The 9,776-nt window shown below is 29.2% G+C and overlaps 1 long non-coding RNA gene across 1 annotated transcript; it reads left to right on the top strand.

Annotated features, from left to right (window-relative positions):
- Positions 1 to 3,002: 3,002 nt before the first annotated feature.
- On the top strand, positions 3,003 to 4,169 carry LOC136234822 (uncharacterized). The gene is made up of 2 exons (XR_010691488.1): positions 3,003 to 3,316; positions 3,867 to 4,169. It is a non-coding gene; the product is annotated as an uncharacterized lncRNA (long non-coding RNA).
- Positions 4,170 to 9,776: the final 5,607 nt, after the last annotated feature.

Genomic DNA, 9,776 nt, shown 5'->3' with positions numbered 1-9,776 from the left:
AGGATTGTCTCTTCCAACCAGTATGGTTTCCTTAAAGGTAGAAGCATTCACTAGTGGATTGCCTTAGCTTCTGAGGGAATTAATATGCTTGACAGAAAACATTTTGGTGGTCACATGGCCTTAAAAGTTGATATTCGTAAGGCTTTTGATACTTTAGATTGGAACTTTCTCTTGGCTGTATTGGACTCTTTTGGTTTTTCTCTCACTTTCAGAGATTGAATCCTAAACATTCTGGCTTCTGCTCGTATTTCTGTGATGATTAACGGTTCTCCAAAGGGTTACGTTTCTTGTTCCATAGGGGTTAGACAAGGGGACCCCCTCTCTCCTCTTCTGTTTGACATTGCTGAGGACTTTTTCTCTCGTTGGCTTGCCAAGATGGTGAGGAATGGTATTTATTCTTCTACGTATTATTCTGGTGGAAATTCTTTTCCCTCTCACGTTCTTTTTGCTGATGACATGCTCATTTTTGGAGTGGCATCCTTGAGCAATTTGCATGCTCTCAAGAATTTCTTCATGCTATATGGACAGATCTCCGGTCAGCAGGTTAGTTGGGACAAATCTGCTGTCTTTTTTGGTTCTCAAGTGAGTCCTCTGAGGAGGGTTCATCTTGCTCACTATCTTGGCATCCGTTTGGAGTCTCTCCCCTTCAGTTACTTAGGATTCCCTCTATTTAAAGGAGCTCCAAGAGCTTGTTACTCAGCAGTCTTGCAGATAAATTTCTCTCTCAATTTAGTAAGTGGAAAGGTAGCTCTCTCTCATTTGCAGGGCATTTAACTCTAATTAAATCTGCTATTATTGGTTCTCTAGTTCACTTATTCTTGATCTATAAGTGGTCAGTGGGTTTGTTGAATAAGCTCAATATAAGTGTTAGGAATTTCCTTTGGACGGGTTGTGTTGACCAGAGGAAGTCAATCACGGTTCCCTGGAAAACTTGTTGCAAAAGTTTGGAGGATGGAGGCTTGGGCATTAAGGACTTTACGATCTTTAACCATGCTCTCTTGGTTAAGATATGTTGGAAATTAATTCAAGGCACCAGTCTTGCTATTTCTCTGATGAAGTCTGGATTTATGGCTGTCTCTGGTTTGCCTAAAGCTTCAATTGCTCCGTCCTCGATTTGGTCTTCTTGTAAGTTTGTTTATTCATCCATTTGGGACCAGACCTTTTGGTGGATTGGCCTGTCTTCAAAGCTCAATTTCTAGACTGATAGGTGGATTATTCCATCGGTGGCGGACAGATTGGATCTTGATCATCGGGATAAGCGTTGACGCTTTAATTCTGTTGATGATTTTTTTTCTTAATTCGGAGTGGATTGACTTAGGCACTCTTCCTTTGGTTGTTCAAGACAGTATTCGATCTATTCATAGGGGTAGAGATGATCTTGATTTCTGCGCTTGGCAGCCCTCTACGATGGGTATTTTCTCTGCCAAAGAGTACTATTTAATTATGAGTCCTAGTTCCTCTTCGATAGACTGGTATAAATTTGTTTGGAATGCTCACACTCCCCCTTTTCGTTCCTTCACTTTCTGGAGAGTTTTGCATGGTCGGGTTCCGATCACGACCTCTTACAGCATCTTGGATTCTCCTTTGCCTCTCGTTGTGTTCTATGTGGTAGGGATGCTGAGTCATTAGCCACCTATTCATTAGCTGTTCTTTTGCAGATTCTCTTTGGAGGGCCCTTGAATTTCACTTTGGCTGCTCTTTGCCTCGTTATTCACAATTCATCCACTTCTTCAGCTCTCTTCGTAGCATTCATTTTGGCTCACATGTGTCGATGATCTGGCGTGTTGCCACTGTCACTTGCATCTAGTTAATCTGGCATTGCAGGAATGAAGCAATCTTTAAAGAAGTTTCTCCTTCTATTCAGCACTCTTAGATCACCCTTTTTCGAATGATTCGAGAGTCCTTTGCCATTTCTAAAGGTTTTTGCTCTTTACGAAGAGATGATGTTATCGTATCCCGTCTTCTGGCTTCTCCTAGGCCGCCTCCAGTTCCCAACATTATTCTGGTCCATTGGCTTAAACCTCCTCCGGGTTGGGTTAAAGTCAATGTGGACGGCTCTGCTTTTGGCACTCCAGGTGAGGCAGGAGCGGGAGGTATTTTTCGCAACTATCGTGGATTTTCCAAAGGCTGTTTTGATTTTTCTACCCCTCCTTCTTTTGCTTATATGGCTGAATTGAGAGCCACTATTTTTGCAATTGAACTTGCTTGGGAAAAAATTGGCATCGGCTTTGGGTTGAGTCAGACTCAATGTACGTTGTTAATCTGCTTAGTCACGTTCTATGGATGTTCCTTGGAGTATTCGTCAAGAATGGTTGCATTGTCTCAGTATTTGTTCTAGGATGAACATTCTTTTTTCACACATATTTAGGGAAGGAAATAGAGTTGCTGATCCATCGGAAAAGTTTGGAGTCTCTTCCTCGGTGGTCAATTGGTGGCCTTCAGCTCCTGCTTTTTGCCATAGGTTTATCAATGATGACATTTGTAGTATTTCTCACTTGCGTTCTTCTTGACTTTCCTAAACTTTTCTCCTCCCCCCTTCTTTTTGTTTGTTCTCCTTCCTATTCTCTTGTTCAAACACTCATTTTTCGTTTATTAATATATTGTGGGTATGTCAGTTCTTGGACCACGGGTGCTCACCCGGCCCATGTTCTATCTCGTCCCAATTTCTATAAAAAAATATATAAATTCATCATTATTTATTATAATTATAATTACTTATATGTAATTTATTATATATATAATATATAAAGTTTATTATAATTATAATTTTTTATATATAAGATATCATTTATCGTTTTATATATATAATTTATCATTATTTATTGTAATTATAATTTTTATATATAAAATAGGTGAAGGCTACAGTTACTTGGTTATAAAACAAAGTAGGGGTACTTTGCATTTTTCACCGTTGATGAAAAAACAAAATAAATCTTATCTCTTAAAAGCATTACTCAGATTTTCTTGGCTACCCTTTCTACCGGTGCCAGTTGAAACTGCTCTTCTTTTTCCTGTATTATCAATTTGTGGCTTTTCTCTTCATTATCGCCTCCATCTTTTGTAATTATTGCTATGATGAAATTGAAATCCTCGTTTTTCCGTTCATGATTTTCTCTCCCCTTGCCATTGGAGCCTCATGTCCCACCGCCATCTTTTGCGATTTCAAGCATATCTTCAGAGTGGACAAATTAAACAGGGAGACTGAGGGTTTCAACAATCCTCCGTGATCTCTCTAAATTCTTATCTGGGGAGGTTATTATTGCAGCTGGTACAAGGATGAGAAATGCATAATCTATCTTGATTTTATATCAAAGTGGTAATTTCTAAAACTCAATCCCTCTTTTATCTGTTTTAAATTTCCATTTAACTTCTTCTGGGGAATGATGATCATGGCATTAAAGATATTTTTAATGGAAGTGTTGTAGGATATCAAACAATTAATCAAGTTGAATTTCCAGTCCAAAAGCGGTGAAGTGTACAGGAATGGGAAGTTTATTTAAAGAGAAAAAAAACTAAACCAGTGAAGGAATTGTGATAATTCCTCCAAGTTCTGTTCCTCCAAGTTCTGTTATTGTGCGTGTTATTCTTCCACCAACCTACTGAGAAAGCTAGAAAGGTTGTCCTATGACATGTTGTTTTGGATAAATTGTCCTTTGTCAAATCTTTTGGTATTATAAATTTTTTGTTAAATATTTTAGCCTGGGTCAACCGGGATCCTGGTTCAACCGGGATCCTGGTTCCGCCACTGGCTCTACTTTTCATACATTATACTTTTAGAGAAACCAGTCTTAATACACATATGTAGAGGCGCAAACACAATTAAATTTACTTTCTTGAGAACTGAAGTGTAGCTTTTATCATTGTAGTTCTCAAGTTCCATAGAGAGAGAAAGGAATTGAAGTTCTGAGATAGATTGCAGAAATGAAGAGGTAAAGAGGTCAATCCCACCATGTCGAATGAAGTGGTGGATGATGATCACATATTCATCCCTTGGCCGATTTTAAAGGAGTGTCCAGAAGAATAAACTATTTTATTTGACAAGATAACATCACTTTTGTTTGATGATTCCAAAAGCCTACTAGAAACTTTTTTTTGAAAGTAATTATTGTTTTGAAGTCACATGGTTTTGACGTAAATAATTTATTACTAGACATAATTTACTTAATTTTTTTTTTGTTTTTTTGTAGTTTATGTATATAATCTATTATTAGATATTATTTACGTAAAATTAGACTTAATTTAGTAAGTAAAATCAAATAAACCGTTTCACTATTATTTGACTCGTTATATTTAATTGTGGTAAAGTTGTTAGTTTATAAAAAAAATACAAACATTATGAAAAACGAGTTTTACATAAAACCTTTGAACAGTACATAAATCTCTTATTTTTAGATATAATTTAAGTAAAGTTAGATTATATTTACGTAACCGTGTTATTTTTGGAAAAAAAATCTACAAAGCTTGTGAAAAATAGAATTTTACGTACAACCTCTATTTTTAGACATAATTTATGTAAAATTTGAGGAAATTTACGTAATCTTACTCTTTTATAAGAAAAAATCCACAAACTTAGTGAAAAATAGAGTTTTACGTAAAACCTTTAAACTTTACGTAAATCTTTTATTTTTACACATAATTTACATAAAGTTAAACTATATTTATGTAACCTTATTATTTTAGGAGAAAAAATCCACAAAGCTTGTGAAAATATAGTTTTACGTAAAATTTTTGAATTTTACATAAATCTTTTATTTTTAGACATAATTTAAGTAAAGTTAAACTATATTTACGTAACCTTGTTATTTTAGAAGAAAAAATCCACAAAGCTTGTGAAAAATAGAGTTTTACGTAAAAATTTTATTGTTAAATATAATTTACGTAAAATTTGAGTAAATTTATGTAACCTTATTCTTTTATAAGAAAAAAATACACAAACTTAGTTAAAAATAGAGTTTTACGTAAAACCTTTGAATTTTACGTAAATCTTTTATTTTTAGACATAATTTATGTAAAATTAGACTACATTTACGTAACTGTGTTATTTTAGGAAAAAATCTACAAAGCTTGTAAAAAATATAGTTTTACGTAAAACCTTTAAAAATTTACGTAAAACCTTTATTTTTAGACATAATTTACGTAAAATTTGACTAAATTTACGTAACCTTATTCTTTTATAAGAAAAAATCGACAAACTTAGAGAAAATAGAGTTTTACGTAAAACCTTTGCACTGTACGTAAATCTTTTTTACGTAAAGTTAGACTATATTTACGTAATCTTGTTATTTTAGGAGAAAAAAAATCCACAAAGCTTGTTAAAAATAGAGTTTTACGTAAAACTTTTATTTTTAGACATAATTTGCGTAAATTTTGACTAAATTTATGTAACATTATTCTTTTATACGAAAAAATCCACAAACTTAGTGAAAAATAGAGTTTTACGTAAACCCTTTAAACTTTACGTAAATCTTTTATTTTTACACATAATTTACGGAAAGTTAGACTATATTTACGTAACAGTGTTATTTTAGGAGAAAAAATCTACAAAGCTTGTAAAAAATAAAGTTTTATGTAAAACCTTTAAACTTTACATAAAACTTTTACTTTTAGACATAATTTACGTAAAATTTGACTAAATTGAAGTAACTTTATTCTTTTATAAGAAAAATCAACAAACTTAGTGAAAATAGAGTTTTACGTAAAACCTTTAAACTTTACGTAAATCTTTTATTTTTAAACATAATTTACGTAAAATTAGACTACATTTACGTAACCGTGTTATTTTAGGAAATTCTACAAAGCATGTAAAAAATAGAGTTTTACGTAAACCTTTAAAATTTACATAAAACTTTTATTTTTAGACATAATTTAAGTAAAATTTGACTAAATTGAAGTAACTTTATTCTTTTATAAGAAAAAATCCACAAACTTAGTGAAAAATAGAGTTTTACGTAAAACGTTTGAACTTTACGTAAATCTTTTATTTTTAAACATAATTTACGTAAAATTAGACTACATTTACGTAACCGTGTTATTTAAGAAAAATATACAAAGCTTGTATAAAATAGAGTTTTACGTAAAACCTTTAAACTTTATGTCGTAAAATTTGACTAAATTTACGTAACCTTATTCTTTTATAAGAAACAAATCCATAAACTTAGTGAAAAATAGAGTTTTACGTAAACCCTTTGAACTTTATGTAAATCTTTTATTTTTAGACATAATATACGTAAAGTTAGACTATATTTACGTAACCATGTTATTTTAGAAGAAAAAAATTCACAAAGCTTGTGAAAAATAGGGTTTTATGTAAAACCTTTTAACTTTACGTAAAACTTTTATTTTTAGACATAATTTACATAAAATTTGACTAAATTTACGTAACCTTATTCTTTTAGAAGAAAAAATCTAAAAACTTGTGAAAAATAGAGTTTTATATAAAACCTTTAAACTTTATGTAAAAGTTTTATTTTTAAAAATAATATACGTAAAATTTGACTAAATTTACGTAACATCATTCTTTTATAAGAAAAAATCTACAAACGTGGTGAAAAATAGAGTTTTACGTAAAACCTTAGAACTTTACGTAAATCTTTTATTTTTAGACATAATTTAGATAAAGTTAGACTATATTTACGTAACCGTGTTATTTTAGGAGAAAAATTCGACAAAGCTTGTAAAAAATAGAGTTTTACGTAAAACCTTTAAACTTTACATAAACTTTTATTTTTAGACATAATTTACGTAAAATTTGACTAAATTGACGTAACTTTATTCTTTTATAAGAAACAATCCACAAACTTAGTGAAAAATAGAGTTTTACGTAAAACCTTTGAACTTTACGTAAATATTTTATTTTTAAACATAATTTTACGTAAATCTTTTATTTTTAGACATAATTTATATAAGGTTTGACTAAATTTACGTAACCTTGTCATTTTAGGAGAAAAAAATCCACAAACCTTGTGAAAATTAGAGTTTTATGTAAAACCTTTGAACTTTACGTAAATATTTTATTTTTAGAACATAATTTACGTATAATTTGACTAAATTTAGGTAATCTTTTTATTTTAGGAGAAAAAAATTCACAAAGCTTGTAAAAATAGGGTTTTACGTAAAACCTATGAATTTTACGTGAATCTCTTATTTTTAGACATAATTTACGTAAGATTTGACTAAATTTAGGTAATCTTTTTATTTTAGGAGAAAAAAATTCACAAAGCTTGTACAAATAGGGTTTTACGTAAAACCTATGAATTTTACGTGAATCTCTTATTTTTAGACATAATTTATGTAAGATTTGACTAAATTTACGCAACCCTTTTACTTTAGGAGAAAAATCTACAAACAATGTTGAAATTAGAGTTTTACATAAAACCTTTGAACTTTTCAAAAATATTTTATTTTTAGATATAATTTACGTATAGTTTGACTAAATTTACGTAACCTTTTTATTTTAGGAGAAAAAAATTCACAAAACTTGTGAAAATAGAGTTTTACGTAAAACCTTGAAACTTTACGTAACCCTTTTACTTTAGGAGAAAAATCCACAAACCTTATGAAAAATAGAGTTTTACGTAAAACCTTGAAACTTTACGTAAAGATTTTATTTTTAGATATAATTTACGTATAGTTTGACTAAATTTACGTAACCTTTTTATTTTAGGAGAAAAAAATTCACAAACCTTGTGAAAATAGAGTTTTACGTAAAACCTATGAATTTTACGTAAATCTCTTATTTTTAGACATAATTTACGTATGAATTGACTAAATTTACGTAACCCTTTTACTTTATGAGAAAAATCCACAAACATTGTGACAATTAGAGTTTTACGTAAAACCTTTGAACTATAGGTAAATATGTTATTTTTAGAAATAATTTACGTATAGTTTGTCTAAATTTACATAACCTTTTTATTTTAGGAGAAAAAAATTCACAAACCTTGTGAAAATAGAGTTTTACGTAAAACCTATGAATTTTACGTAAATCTTTTATTTTTAGACATAATTTACGTAAGGTTTGACTAAATTTACGTAACCTTGTTATTTTAGGAGAAAAAATCCACAAACATTGTGAAAATTAGAGTTTTACGTAAAACCTTTGAACTTTACGTAAATATGTTATTTTTAGATATAATTACGTATAGTTTGACTAAATTTACGTAACCTTTTTTATTTTAGGAGAATAAAATTCACAAACCTTGTGAAAATAGAGTTTTAAGTAAAAACTTTTGAATTTTACATAAATCTTTTTTTTAGACATAATTTACGTAAGATTTGACTAAATTTACGTAACCTTGTTATTTTAGGAGAAAAATCCACAAACATTGTGAAAATTAGAATTTTACGTAAAACATTTGAACTTTACATAAATATTTTATTTTTAGATATAATTTACATATAGTTTGACTAAATTTACGTAACCTTTTTATTTTAGGAGAAAAAAATTGACAAACCTTGTGAAAATAGAGTTTTACGTAAAACCTATGAATTTTACGTAAATCTTTTATTTTAGGACATAATTTACGTAAGGTTTAACTAAATTTACGTAACCTTGTTATTTTAGGAGAAAAAATCCACAAACATTGTGAAAATTAGAGTTTTACATAAAACATTTGAACTTTATGTAAATATTTTATTTTTAGATATAATTTACGTATAGTTTGACTAAAGTTTCGTAACCTTTTTATTTTAGGAGAAAAAAAATTCACAAACCTTGTGAAAATAGAGTTTTACGTAAAACCTTTGAATTTTACGTAAATCTTTTATTTTTACACATAATTTACGTAAGATTTGACTAAATTTACGTAACCCTTTTACTTTAGGAGAAAAATCCACAAACCTTATGAAAAATAGAATTTTACGTAAAACCTTTGAACTTTACGCAAATATTTTCCTTTTAGATATAATTTACATATAGTTTGACTAAATTTACGTAACCTTTCTATTTTAGGAGAAAAAAATTCACAAACCTTGTGAAAATAGAATTTTACGTAAAACCTTATGAATTTTACGTAAATCTTTTATTTTTACACATAATTTACGTAAGATTTGACTAAATTTACGTAACCCTTTTACTTTAGGAGAAAAATCCACAAACCTTATGAAAAATAGAATTTTACGTAAAACCTTTGAACTTTACGCAAATATTTTCCTTTTAGATATAATTTACATATAGTTTGACTAAATTTACGTAACCTTTCTATTTTAGGAGAAAAAAATTCACAAACCTTGTGAAAATAGAATTTTACGTAAAACCTTATGAATTTTACGTAAATCTTTTATTTTTAGACATAATTTACGTAAGGTTTGACTAAATTTACGTAACCTTATTATTTTAGGAGAAAAAATCCACAAACCTTGTGAAAATTAGAGTTTTACGTAAAACATTTGAACTTTACGTAAATATTTTATTTTTAGATATAATTTATGTATAGTTTGACTAAATTTACGTAACCTTTTTATTTTAGGAGAAAAAAATTCACAAACCTTATGAAAATAGAATTTTACGTGAAACCTATGAATTTTACGTAAATCTTTTATTTTTAGACATAATTTACATAAGGTTTAACTAAATTTACGTAACCTTGTTATTTTAGGGGAAAAAATCCACAAACATTGCGAAAATTAGAGTTTTACGTAAAACCTTTGAAGTTTACGTAAATATTTTATTTTTAGATATAATTTACGTATAGTTTGACTAAATTTACGTAATATTTTTATTTTAGGCGGAAAAAATTCACAAACCTTGTGAAAATAGAGTTTTACGTAAAACCTAT

Source organism: Euphorbia lathyris, chromosome 7 (assembly GCF_963576675.1).
Source record: "Euphorbia lathyris chromosome 7, ddEupLath1.1, whole genome shotgun sequence".
NCBI classification, from domain to species: domain Eukaryota; kingdom Viridiplantae; phylum Streptophyta; class Magnoliopsida; order Malpighiales; family Euphorbiaceae; genus Euphorbia; species Euphorbia lathyris.
Note: the sequence above shows the minus strand (reverse complement) of the source record. Positions and strands in the feature narration are given on the sequence as shown.